This window comes from Macrosteles quadrilineatus, unplaced genomic scaffold, assembly GCF_028750875.1.
Source record: "Macrosteles quadrilineatus isolate MER2022 unplaced genomic scaffold, UCM_ALF_1.0 Scaffold_5__1_contigs__length_97177068, whole genome shotgun sequence".
In the NCBI taxonomy this organism is placed as follows: domain Eukaryota; kingdom Metazoa; phylum Arthropoda; class Insecta; order Hemiptera; family Cicadellidae; genus Macrosteles; species Macrosteles quadrilineatus.
In genome coordinates this window covers 29,821,956-29,836,132 of record NW_026542598.1, presented here as the reverse complement: position 1 = coordinate 29,836,132, position 14,177 = coordinate 29,821,956, and the positions used below count along the sequence as shown (strand labels likewise).

Genomic DNA, 14,177 nt, shown 5'->3' with positions numbered 1-14,177 from the left:
TCGTTGTTTTCAAGGTCAGATTGTTGGGCTTGTAAAACGCTGATTACATTGTTCCCTAGGTAAGTGGGATGCGCTACTTCAAAAATATCAAATTCAGTTGAATACAATTGACAGGGAGGGCATTTCCATTGGGTTCTTGTATCGTTGGCTAGGTCTTCGTAGTGTTCATCTGACATTCCCATGCATGTGGGATGATACCATGTTACACATTGCCCCTCACATAAAATACCTTTTCCATTGTCATTGACCTGTGAATCACAAAGTGGGCAGAGAAAATTCTCCATTTGATTTTTATATTTCGTATAGTACTGATTTAAATACGTTTGTAGTATCTAGGTGGCAGTGGATCAACAAAAATTGTTCGTGGAGTTTGTGGATTCAGCAGACGCCCGGTGGTGAGGTTAATTATCTTGTTTGGAGGTTATGATATCTTATGATATCTTATGATATCTTATTCTAAAGTTTTATTTAAGTTACCTCCTGAATCCTAATCATCATTATTAGCGCAAATGAATAAAACTAGCTGATCAAATAATTAAATATTTTTGGACATCTGTCAATCAACAATGGCATCACTAAGTGAAGGTGAAGTGAAGCAAGTTGAGAAATTATGGGAAGATTTAAGGCCTATCATCGATTATAAAATAGAAAATTATCATTGACTAATGAACACTTCTAAAGTGACTCATCAGTCAATAATGTTTTCTTTAAATACGGGAATGTAAATGGGCTGGCTGACCTCTTACACCTAGTCCTTATTTAGGCATGTTAAGATGCAAATTATGTTTCTTGCATAGACAAAATCTCTCAAAACCTGACGCTCTGCAAAACTTAAGGGTCGTCTCCAGGGCTGTAAGATGGGATTGGATTTTCGATTTACAAAACTCTGATGCATGGTTTTTTGGGAACTTTACAGGACATCTTTGAGGAATGCTTCCCTGCTACGAGCAGAAAAGGTAGGCCTACAAGTAAACGCAAGGACAATAATTAGTCAAGTTTGTTTTATTGAAAGCACACCAAACCAATGCAAAGCAGCCTCCCTGTGTTAAATAGAATAAAGCCCCAGAAGCCTAAAATGTCTGCATGGTGAGTCCAGATGAATTTAACACCTTCTTCATCTCGTCTGTTGAAGAAATTATCTACAACATCCCAGATAGCCCCCAAGACCCGTTGGCTTTTGTCGGAAGGAGTGTGCAAGAGCTCCACTGTTCCTTTGACAGATGGAATACCTTCTCAGAGAAGCAGATACAGACTCTGATCTCTGGACTCAAAAGTTCTAGAGCCTGTGATTGCTTTGGCTAGTCATTTAAAATATTGAAAGATGTAGCTGATGACATCGCTGCCCCCTGACTACAGTTATCAACAGGTGCTTATTGACAGATGTCTATCCGGAGAAGCTTAAGAGAGCCAAGACCATTCCAATCTACATAATGGTGATTATGCCAGTATCCAAGCTACAGGCCTATCTCGATACTTCACATGATTAATAAGGCGATAAGAGATGGTGATGAAAACTCAGTTCTATACATACTTTGAAGAACAACAGCCCTTTTTTTTACTCACAGCACGGCTTCCGCGCAGGGAGATATACTTCATCTGCTATTGCCAGCATTGAAAGAGAAATTGGGAAGGCCTTTGAAGCTAGGGAGTCTGTTATGCTCACGCTCTGTGACCTCAGCAGAGATTTTGACTGCGTATCGCATGATATTCTGCTCAACAAACTTAGCAGATATGGTGTTGGTGGCATGGTTCTCTCCACCTACAGGAATTACCAAGCCAAATAAACTCAGAAGGTAACGCTCGAAGGCGCAAGCTCTATAGAACTAGAGATGAACCAGGGGGTTCCTCAAGGATCCTCTCCAGAAGGTTTTGCTGGGCCCTCTTCTATTCCTGGTCCTCATAAATGACATCGACAAGACCAGCAGCTCCATCTATTTGCGATAAAACCATGCTTCTCACTAGAGAGCCAAACCTACACCACATTAGGGATTTAGCTACAATTCAGGTCCAACAAGCCAAAGCGTGGTGTCAGATGAATAGGCCCCAAGATGCAACTGGATGGAGACGAAACCCAGAGACTCCTTTGTTCCCTCTCAAGAGACTCCTCGGACGACATGGCAAAATACAGTAAAACTCCTTGGTTTCCAGCTGGACGGCCGACAAGACTGGAACGACCACGCTGTCCATGTTGCCACACGGCTTGCCAAAGTAAACTGTCTTCTGAGATGCCTCCGGAAATGTATTACTGAGCAGTACCTGCTGATGGTAGCCTATATCTACCGTGCCCTGTCCCATTCGCACATTGAGTATAAACTGCACCTTTGAGTCAGAATTGGAGGAAGTATTTAACTTAAAGCTTTAAAAAGCGGCAGTCCGTTTCATATCTAGGAGCCCTTTTAGAGAACACTGCAAACCGATTTTCAAGAGACTTGGAATTCTAATCGTCTGCTGCCACATCTACGCCTGCCTAATTGAAATCAAATGCAGTGTTCCACTTCTCAATACCAGAAACACATCCACGCCCATAATACCAGAGCCAGGTAGAATCTTGATGTCTCCCGAGAAGATTGAGCAGAACGCTCGTGTACCCGTTGTTGTGATGGTGTCTAGGAAGTAGGAACAGTTTAAACACGTCTTATATAGGCCTAGGCCTAGAACGGGGTAAGTTACAGTTTCTTAACTGGGCTACCGTACGCTAATATTGACTGAAACTATTGAATTGAAAATATTCATTATAATCAATACTTTAACCCTCCGAGTGTTAAGCGTCGCGTAATCGATACACAACACACCTGCCGTGGTGTTAAGCGTCACTTTTGCGACACACAAACATCGTTTACGGCGAAGGCTCTGGGACAGACTGAATCAGATTGAACTGGATTGAGATTGGTATCGTTGTTTTCGGCAGATTCTAAGCTTTCTCCTGATGTCTGTTTCTAGACGCTTTTCATTTTAGTTCTGAAAATATTGTAGCAGACAGCTGATGTGCATATTTGTAAACAACTTGGTTAACCTCACACCGATGACTGATGTGTTTTATTACGTTTATCATTGTTTTAGTGTTAAAAATAAAAAGTAGTGATATACGTGGTGCATTATAAGAAGATTTAAGTAATTTTGAAGGGCTAGTTGATGATCCCGAAGAAGTAGGTAGGTACCTAGTGATATTGATGTAAATTATCGACTAGATTCCTAGCTATGGTTGGGCTATGCATTCTTAGCTAACGCTAAATGTACGAAATCTGTTTTTCACCCATAACTTATTTATTTGCAAATTTACTTCCTTATATCATTATATTTTTGTAATCCTTATAATATTTAGAGCAAAGTGGCTATTTTAAAATATATGTAGACTTATAACTTAAATTATAAAAATGTATTGAGTGCAAACTTAATTTTTTTCATTTTTTTTGTAATTTTTGAGAAATGTTAACCCCACAAAAATTTTTGGAATTTTTTTTTTCCTACAGTCACCCGACAAAGCTGGCTTCCTTGTACTGGTTATAGTACAGAAAGCTGCTAATAGCTGCATATTTATACTTTGCCGTACAGTTTATACTTTGTCGTACGGTTTATACTTTGCCGCACATCAGGATTCCAACGAAACAACACAAAACAGTGTGGTTCTATTATGCACGTAATCCTTGTACGCTTGGAAATAGGTTGGCAACACTTTAAGATACTAATACTATGAGCAGCTGATTGACTATTATAAACTACGAATTAACCTGTCATTTCGTGTTTATAGTTTCGGTATTTCTGAACTTTTCTTTTAAACGTTTTTAAAACATTCCTACGATCTTAATAAACAAGAAAATACCTTTAATGATTTTTTTCAGGCGCGGAAACCACTTCAAATTACAAAAACATACGGAACTATATTCTCAAAACGCGGAGCACATTTCTTGCCGAGGAAAACTAGCGGAGTGATACGGACCGGGTACTACTTTCTCTAGGGCACCTATTTGTGTTGCCAGCTGAACCTAAAAACGTGTTGTATAGTGTTTGAAAGACTAATTAAGTTATTTATATGCTTTATAGTGACTGTAGGAAAAATATAATGTGTAACACGAGTGTAAAAGGCCTTTGCTGCACTCGAGATCATTCCACACTCGCCTGCGGCTCGTGTGTAAACATTGCTCTCGTGTGCAGCAAAGTGCCACTTTACCCACTAGATACACAAATAACTATTGTATAATGTTTTACATATCACATTGAAGCCCATAATTTCCCAAACAGAATTATATAAGTTCTAAAACAGTATGCTTTACATTGTTTTTAAGTTTCTAAGATACATTTTAATAAAGCCCTGCAATTGCGCATATTAATACCATTACTATGGACACTTGGAGGGTTAAAATACCGTATATCTATTATAAATTAAACTATCATAACCTAACCTAACCAACCATACTTGCTGATGGTGAAAAAATCGCATGAAGGTTTACTCATTGAATCGATAATTTCAATCAATATTAGCGTAGCCCAGTTAAGAAACACTGTAAGTTACCCCTAGAACGTTTTAGGTGAGTTCTGGAAACTGAATATTTACCACTAATAACTATTGACTCACTACTTACTATTGACTCCCTTTCCAATTCCAAAAATTCCAATGCCAAGCAGATAAGTTATGCAGATTTGATGAAAAAGCTCAGGTAGGTAATCAAGTACCGTATCCTAGCTCTTTGACTTAGAAATAATAGTTTTTTTTCAGTGTATATCTATTCAAAACAGTTAATAGCTAGGTTCTTCTCTTTCAAGTTTCAACTGAATATGAAAGAATCTTTTTAAGTTTTAACGAGAAAAGAAAACAGACTAAAAACACAACGTACTCGTTCAACATAATGGAAGAAATCAAGAAATTGGAGTGAAATATAGGTTAGGTTTGGTTTGGTTTGGTTTATGGTTTTAGCAGGGGGGGATTGGGCGGTGGGGCACACGGAAGATTTCTCAGGTGCCGTTTGACGTCACTAACTGCTGCGTCTGAAGAACTGAAGAACATAAATCTGTCAAGTTTGATCAAAATATATCCATAAACAAGCCAACTACAACATTTTACAATATTCTCCATAAGAATAACATGGGAATTTTAAATGAACAATCTATATATATATAATACGCTAAGCCGATTTTTGTAAACAGAACTCCTCCCTCATTTTTGGACCGATTTTGATGATTAAAGTGTCAAATGAATGGCCCTGATCTGTAGTTTTGCAAAGTCTTTTTCGTTTTTTGAAATCTTTATTAGTTTGGGCAGGATCTTCCATCAAAGTTGGATTTTCTCCTATAAGATTAACATGGGGGAATCTAAATATTTAATTGGAAACTTTGTCTCTATTAATTTGAGAGAACGATGGGCGTAGAAACTTGGTAGAGGTGTCCAAAAAAAGGTCTTGGTCTCTAGATGAGTTACCAAAAGAAAAACTAAGTGAATCCCGTTAGGGCTCTGCCCCAGAAGCCCTTAAAGATCCCTCTACAGAGTTGTTTACATTTTGTCCATGTGGATAATACTTTTTAATGAAACAGCTGTTAATTTTTGAATTGTATTTTAAACAACACACATTTATTGGGAGTTACTGAATTGTCCAAAAGAAGTATTTGCAATGTTATTTTCTGATTTAAAAATTGATTTTCTTCTGTATCATGTCATATTTTGCAATATAACGTTCCATTACGAAATCAGTTGAAATCCTTTTGTCACAGTAACTCTTATTTAACAATTACTTCTTATTGAACTATCGTATATCTATTGTACGGGTGGGTGTCTGCCTTTTTCACCACTTTTGGCTACATTTTATCATATTATTCTAGACAGATCATCATAGGTCCGTGAGATTATTGTCATACATGTTTTCAATCATTGGAAAAATCTTCGGTTGTACAGAAGTGTACAGAAGTGTCTTTTAGCTTTAACATTAACCCCACAACCGATTTCTGAAAACTATACTAGAGGGTAATTCATTGGCACAGAAGTACGATATGAACTGATGCGACGTGACGAAGGAAAAATCAAACTTACACTGTGACGGATGGACCTCCCTTTTAAGTTAGAACGTGTCTCCTCAACAAGCAGATATTTTCTCTCAAACGAAATTATAGATTAATCTTGATTACACTGATGAAATCGGGGAAGTTTTAAACTAAAAATGATCCACCAATACGATTTTAATACTATTTAAAGGTTCTTCCAAAGTATGGGAAATATTTTATTCGTTGAATGATCAACCATATTTGGTAACTAACACAATTAATATCGTTATTGTTTTACACTTATTGATTTTTAAACAATGCTAAATGCTCAAAATATGTATAATTTAACTCAATATATCGCAGTTAAATGAATTAGCGTAAGCCTTGAAAGTAACCGTCGATTTCGACGGGTTTCACCTAGTTTTTTTTTAATTTTCTCCGTAGGTAACCAATAACCGTAAAAAAACACTTTGATATACTAAATTATTTGTTTATATAAGCTCTTTCAAATAATCTGGAGGAAATTTATAAATTTTGTGTTTTGAGGGTAAAAAAAATAGAAAAACTCATTTTACCCCATAAAACCCCCGTTAAACCCAGTTCCCATGGTGTACGATCATGCTGGTTCGCAAACTCATTCAAGTTTACCCCGCCTTACACCTTTTTGGCCTCTGGGGACATCAAAATGAAAAAGTAAATCGATCCCGGGCCTAGGTCTTACCATGAGACCTACGGCAATAGCTACTTCCCGTGGGGTGTCATAGCTTATAATGTCATAGCTTATAATCGTGAATTTGTTCCATAGCTTATAATGTTGAAAATGTGGCATAGCTTATAATCAGTTATAAGCTATGCCACACTTTCACGAAAAATTATAAGCTATGCCACAATTTCTCTAAAACGTTATAAGGTATGAAACATTTTCAGTGTCACAACTTATAATGGTCAAATAGTGGCACAGCTTATAATTCCGAATCTGTTCTATAGCTTATAATCCTGATTTTGAGTCATACCTTATAATTCTGATTTTGGGGCATAGCTTATAATTGAGGAGAATGTTGCATTGTGGGAATGGCATCAGCTGCTCGCTTCAGTCAGGTCTACCATATATACGATATTTTATGGTAGGATACGATAATTATTGTAATTGTATTTGTAATTGACCGTCACCGTACTGACGACTGACAAGTGACAACGGCGATAATATGGTATTTTATAACCTAAACATTTATTTATTTAAATGTTATACACGATTTTTATACGAGAAATGGCAACAATTACATGCTGTATGACAATGAAAATGCAAGAAATATTTATAGTGAGAAGTTAAAAGATATGAAAATGAAGTGAAGTGAAGGATAACGGCATTGAAAATTAATGAATCTTGTCAATGGTCTGGCTGGTGTTGACAGAAGATAAAGGAGAGGAACAATGATTATTAATAAATTGTAAACATCAAAAAATTCCAAAACTATATTGTGGTGTTGAAATCCAGTAAGTTTTAATCCAATCCTGTTCCTAGGCCTTGTTATTCAAAGTAACAAAATGCAGTAGGCTATTATTTGCTTGAGTGTTATTAATTAGGTTAAGTTAGTAGGTACAGTTGCCTAGCCTATTGAAATTAATTAATTAACTTAATAAAAATATCAGTAAATGTATTCAACGGCTGCACTTAAGTTTACGTCCTACACTCATTCGAATGAATATATCGAATGATTATCAAGTATTCGAGTAGGCCTATATACAATATAAGTAGGCTATCAAGTTTGGTTATTAATGAAATAGCCTAATTGAAATATCGAATAATCTAACTGATATTTTTGATTAGAATGAGTGTAGGACGTAAACTAAAGTGCAGCCTATTCAACTAATGACTTAGGCCTACATTCATAAACAAGGTGTAGGTGTATTAACTTAAGATAGGAATTGTCTGTTTTTGAAGCAGCGTGCTTAGAAATATAGGCTAACTAACTTAGGTAAGTTACTGTTAAGACATAAGACATTTATTGATCTTTAGGCAAAATTAGGTACATGCAATCGATCTTGTCATGGATGCTTGAAATGCACAAGACAGTCATAAGTACAATAGTAAAACATGCTGACTAAAGCATACATAAAAATAAGTGTTCATTTTACAAAATTAAATGAGAGTGGCTATTTTGGAAAAAAACTAAAAACATCATGCAAAATTGATGGAGCTGAAGTCTGCTTCAAAATATTCTTTAAGGCTGTAGAAGGGCCTTACTATCAACCATGCATATATCACATTCTTAAAACTACCTAAGCTAACATGCTGAGCTGAAAAAGGCAAGCAATTGAAAAGGTCAATACCTGTAGCTTCGAGGCCTAACTTAGTATGTAGCCTATATAAAAAATGGGTAGCCTAGGCCTATGGATGCTTGGATTTACTGATAGTAAGCATAGGCTATGTTCGAAATGGGTACACTTCCATATCTGTTGGCACAAACAACCGAATGAGTAATAATGATACCAAACGATATATCGAATAATCGATACCGTATAAGTTATCGATCGATATTTTCATTCGGTTGTTTGTGCCAACAGATAACTTATGGAAGTGTAACCTTAGAAATGGTAAGCGTGATAATACTGAGCCAAAAGATTTAACTTGGGTAGGCCTACAGTTTCTTAACACGTTCGCGGCGGCACGTCAAATGGCGGGCGTATCTCCAATGCGGCTCTCAGCGTCGAACAAACCCGATTGCCGCGTGTGATTGGCTTTCCAATTTCGGTCTGACGTATAGCAAATAACGTGCGAGGATGTCCTGTTTTACAACAAGATTCGACGTAGTTTCGCTAAACACCCACAGATAGCAGCACTGCTTGGAACGTAGCTGGTCCAATTGGAATTGTATTGCAAATGGAGGGAAAAAGACGGGACAAAAAATACATTTTTGAGATTGTCAGACGGGGATTTTACGGGAAAATTTACTACCAACCTACAGCACAAAAAATACAGTATACTATTAAGCAGTGCTGTGTGAGGTTTCAAGTTTCTAGCTCTAATCCTGGCTTGAACATAAATCATTTCGTACTGCATTGCAGCTTGGGAGCGATCGCACCCACCAGGATGGCATTAGGGTTCCGTATGGGAGCGATCGCTCCCATGCCGCCGCGAATGTGTTAACTGGGCTACGCTAACTTAAGTTAATATTTTTTATTGAACTATCAAATTAAAAATATTGATTAATAATTGATATTTTAAAATAGCCTACCGTATATCTAAGTTTATTATAAAACTAAACTATCATAACCTAACCTAACCAACCAAACTTGCTGATGGTGCAAAAATCGCATGTAGGTTTACTAATCGAATCGATAGTTTCAATAAAATTATCGTAGCCCAGTTAAGAAACTTTACCGTTTAACTTATTCTACCATTAATACTGTTAATATCTTAAAACACAAAATTTATCAATTATTCTGTAGACCTTTCTAAAGAAATTTAAAAAAAATAATATGTCATCTATGTATTGTGTTGTGTATAGCGGAGTCGTGGATTAGTTGTCCGCTTGACTGTGTGTGTGTGTGTGTGTAAGTGTTCTCATAAAAAACTCAAGCTAACCGTTGCACCTATAGTGTAAAAAAATTGCACAAATCTTAATTATGACACCAATGGAAAGACACCATAAAATTTAGACGATTCCGTTCAGTAGTAATTATAAAACCCTAAAAATACATTTTTAAATTTGTCCCATAAGAATAACATTAGAAGCTACCTTCTTCTACTTTTTATTTGTTTATGTTTTGCGACCAACAAAAAGCTTAATTTATATTTTACTCTATATAAATATATAGGCTATATTTATTATAAATCAAACTTGATAGCTTTATTTTATAGTACTAAGCTATTAATGTTTTAATAAAAAACACACTTTATAAGTTCCACCTGGGTAAAGACACTTGGGTTTGAGAGAACCAGTGGCCATCGGGTTTTTAAGTTTTTATTTACCAATCCAAATATATGTAGAAAGAAAATATGCCCTACCTTGAGTCATTGTTTCTATATTCTGTTTTTACTTTTAACAAGAAGTAGGCCTGAATGATGTACACTGCCTATTTTTGTTCCAGGTAAATTTTCTTGTAAAGCTTGGAGCATTGCAAATGTTTGGTGTTAATGTATGAGAGTACTTCACATGTAAACAATATTGATGAAGTTGTCTGCTTATTTGGGGCCAAATAAGGAGAGAAATTTTCTTGGAAAAGAATCAAAAGCAATAAAGGTAAGTAAGTTTGGCTAAGCTATCAATATGACTAAGAAGCATTTTCAGTTCTTGTTTAACATTAACTTATGATGTGCTGTGGCGGTTACCGTAAGTTTTTATATTTGGAAAAAAAGACACTTTAATCAACTTACAGCACTGTTCAAGTTTCAGAGTTGCCTATGGTGACAGAATAATACAAGGCATGTTATTTAAGAAAGTACTGTTTTTAAATTTCTCCGTTTCAGTGCTGCGATTGGCATTCAACTAAAAAGGTTGGTTCTATGATTTGCAAAGGCATTAAAAGTTGATTAAGTTGATTAAAGTTGCATTAAGTTGGTGAGTCGGTGGCTCAGTCGGTAGCGTCGCGGACTTCGGGCCCAAGGCAGTAGTGTCGTGGGTTCGGATCCTGGTCACTGCCACTAACTTTTATCAGTACAGTTCACCTTTGTACTGTAACGGCTCACCCCTTGCTTTGCTGGATACGTTCCACGCACAGATCTGTAGTCTTTGTGGACGGGCAAATGCAAGGTTAAAAGAGGCCGCCAACCTCTTTTAAAAAAAAAAAAAAAAGTTGTAAGATTTACCAACAGGATGCAGCACTATTATTTTTTTTCATTTATGAAAACAGCTAATTTGAACTAAGCAGCAACAAAAAACTGTGATACACAATGATAACTGTCTGTTTACAGTTATGTTTATGTTTTTAATTTCACGAATAATTTGTGATATTTTGTGAATCTTTAATAGGCTAATTAATTTTTTCTTTTGTTTGGGTGAAGTGGTAGAACATTATGGCTATGGTAGATGTGTAATACTATAGTCATAGACAAAAGAGTAAATATAGACGGTCAAAGAAAGGTTTTGCGATCTGCCGCTTGAACGTTTTTGCCGTTCGATATCAGTTATCGGTATTCAATTCAGCGTCGTCGTCGACTACTCGCCAGCTGTTACCAGCACTACCACTCTTGCAAACGAAATGATTACTATTCGCTATTGTCGTCTTCTGCAATCGCGTCAAAATCATGAACATCTTCCGCGGCTGTGTAGACATCATCATTGAATGCCGTGGTCACAAAACGTCATCGTCGTCCACGATTGCGGCAAAATTGTGAACATCTTCAGCGGCCGTATATACAATCGCCGTGCGCGATCGCAGAAAAGACGTGATCATTTTTCCCGTGGTCCGTGGTCACGAAAACGTCGTCTAGCACAGTCGCGGTTTAAGAACATCTCCCGCGGTCGTGTAGACACATCATCGTCTTGCGCCGTCATGGAAACGTGATAGTTGTCTAGCGCGATCGAGGTAAAATCATGAAATTTACCGACTTTGATATGAAAATAAAGACTAAATCCCAACTTTTCAAGACCATTTTGAAATTCAATACTAAGTTAATACGTGACTTTCCCGTTTTCCCCGACTACTAGACATCCTGGTTAAATTTTATTTTGACCTTGCAAATATAAAACAAAACCTTCCAATAAACCACTTCCTAAAATTATGGATTAATAAAGAAAAACTTTGAATCATTGTAATGAAACTACAAAAGTATAACAAATATACGTTAAAAAAAAATACAATAAAAGATGGCATTTAAATTAACTTATTGCTTATTATTAAATAAGTCAGTAAACTCGAATTCCAGGGGATTCCTCCAAAGTTGGCAACACTACTCCCAACAACCAATTTGTTATAGAAACGGTCGCTAGCGCTTGATGCTGCAGCGGTGTGCGCTGTAACTACACATTACCCCTGGCGGTCGGCGCCGGAATATACGCTAACCGCAGCACAGCTGGCCACTCTACTCCTGCCCAGTATGGTCAGACCAACTAGCATATGATTTTATATGATGAAGCCGTACTTGGGCTACCGCTGTATGGTTTCATCATGACATGTATTTCAATCATTCACTGGGTTATAATTTGTATGTATTTGAATGGATACATTTAATACATAATTGATAAAAGACTATGAAAACCGTTTAGTGCTCTATGGTGTTCTATAATGCTATGGTGGACACAAGAGCGTAATCTGATTTGGTTCTACAGTACTTTACTTTAATTTTAATAGTAGCCTGCTGTTAGCAGGTTTGTGCTGTGCTGGGCAAGTGTGTGCAATATCCATGGAAAAATTATGTTGAATCCTCTCTTCTTGTGCAAGGATCCTTTAAGTCAATCTCAATTTCTCTTGCAGCAAAGTCCAGGACAAATTAACCACCAAGTTAACAAGACACCCCTTTCTCTATTTAGTTCTGATTACAATTTTGAGTTATTGTTTATTTGTTTCAGGATAGCATGACAGAAGAATGCAGAAGGGTTGCTCAGCTATTAACTTCGCCTTATAATCTTTATTTATTTCAATTGTGTTGTAAGAAGTATTTTTTAAACAGTAAAACTTTCTCCAATTTATAGACTACCTATTATGATTCATTGCCCTACCCTTATCTAAAAATATTTTATAAACCAAAATGTTTAATGCTGTTCGCCTATTATTCTTTATGAAACATTAAAATACACTCCATTATTGAGCCTAATCATATTGATTTTCAACTTTAAAAAAAGTAAGTAACACAACCAAGACCAGTCCTTAAATAAAAGTACTTCATTATTATCCCAGTAAGACATAATGGATTTCCAAATTCCTCCCTAGGAGTTAATCTGCATCCGGACAACCAAATTTTTAAGATTATTATATTTAAAGAATAGGCTTGCTAATTCAAATATTATGTTCATTTATAACTTTTTTCTCATTATATATACATAAAATTGATTAAAATATGTGAATGCGACTATTATTACTGGGGGGGAGGGGGCGCCACAACCACGTTTGCTCCGGGCGCTGCCAACCCTAGGGATAGCCCTGATATTTACCTTAGGCCCCATTTATGCTCAAGTTTGGGTTGCAACTAAGGCTTGGTGTGTCGCCCATAACAAGCGACAAGCAAAATTTAAATTTCATTCTTTTGTACCGAATGTGATGCAATATAAACAGCAAATTAGAAACGCAAATCCAGTCAGCTGATTAGACATAGGCGACTTACCCAACGGCCCTACGACGTGGTGGGGAAAGCTTCTAGCCAAGGGTCTGTCTCAGTGACCAGTGTGTCTCCAACCTTCCTATGCGTGGGGTGAGTTGTTAAGTGGAGTCGTGCAAATCAATTCGTAGTTTGCAGTGTTAGATGGCAAAAATTTAATTTTTAACAAACCCTAAAGCCTATATCCTGCAGGGATATAATTGCCACGCATTTGGAATTAAATTAAGTTAGGAAAAACTCGTTTCATCCTCACCAACTTATACGTACCGCTCCCGAAATTTCACGTCTTAGTTCAACCAAAATTCAATTTTCCGCATTTTGGAAAAAAACTCATCCGTATTCTCTCTGATTCCTTAAGTGTTTTGTGTCTGACGTCCAATTGTAAGTAACTATATATTATTTATTGTATTAGTGTTATAATTACTCTTAGTGGGTCGTACAATCCGTTACATTTTATGTTATGTTTTGTCATTTCCTGTTCTTGAGCACATGTTTTTAGATTCAGATACTAATAAGTACATTTTGTATCCATTTTGATCTAATTAATTGGTATTGATACATAGTCATAGATATTATCATTATTCTAAAAAATAAATAAATGTTCAATTATTTGTGATAAAATTAACGTAATTTGATTAAAATGTTTGTATTATAATCGTCATTGCAAACACATTGTTCCCATAACACAGTATTATTCCAAACAAAAGGTTACAAGAGTATAATTGCCAATGGTGAAATTAATTTGAAAATTTAATACACTTGGAAGGGCTGCAGGTTCGATTCGGGCTTGCGATTGTAGTTAGTGGGAGTGTATTCCAATATAGACGTATCCGCCATAACACTCTTTAGCTATAAATAATAAATAATCTTTCATACCATTGCCTTGAGTTACGTACAGTTATACTGTGTAACAAATTGGACAACGAGATCTACACTTCAATTTTATAGT

The 14,177-nt window shown here is 36.3% G+C and overlaps 1 protein-coding gene and 1 long non-coding RNA gene across 2 annotated transcripts in view; one reads left to right on the top strand and one right to left on the bottom strand.

Annotated features, from left to right (window-relative positions):
• The window catches only part of LOC128995033 (uncharacterized), a 43,041-nt gene extending 38,445 nt beyond the window's left edge, over nt 1-4,596 (bottom strand). The window contains exon 1 of the mRNA XM_054419904.1: nt 4,581-4,596. The gene's annotated coding sequence lies outside the window, so the exon portion shown is untranslated. The remainder of the gene's footprint in view (nt 1-4,580) is intronic.
• Nucleotides 4,597-7,168: 2,572 nt separating this feature from the next.
• On the top strand, nt 7,169-12,604 carry LOC128995822 (uncharacterized). The gene is made up of 3 exons (XR_008490981.1): nt 7,169-7,464; nt 10,063-10,214; nt 12,483-12,604. It is a non-coding gene; the product is annotated as an uncharacterized LOC128995822 (long non-coding RNA).
• Nucleotides 12,605-14,177: the final 1,573 nt, after the last annotated feature.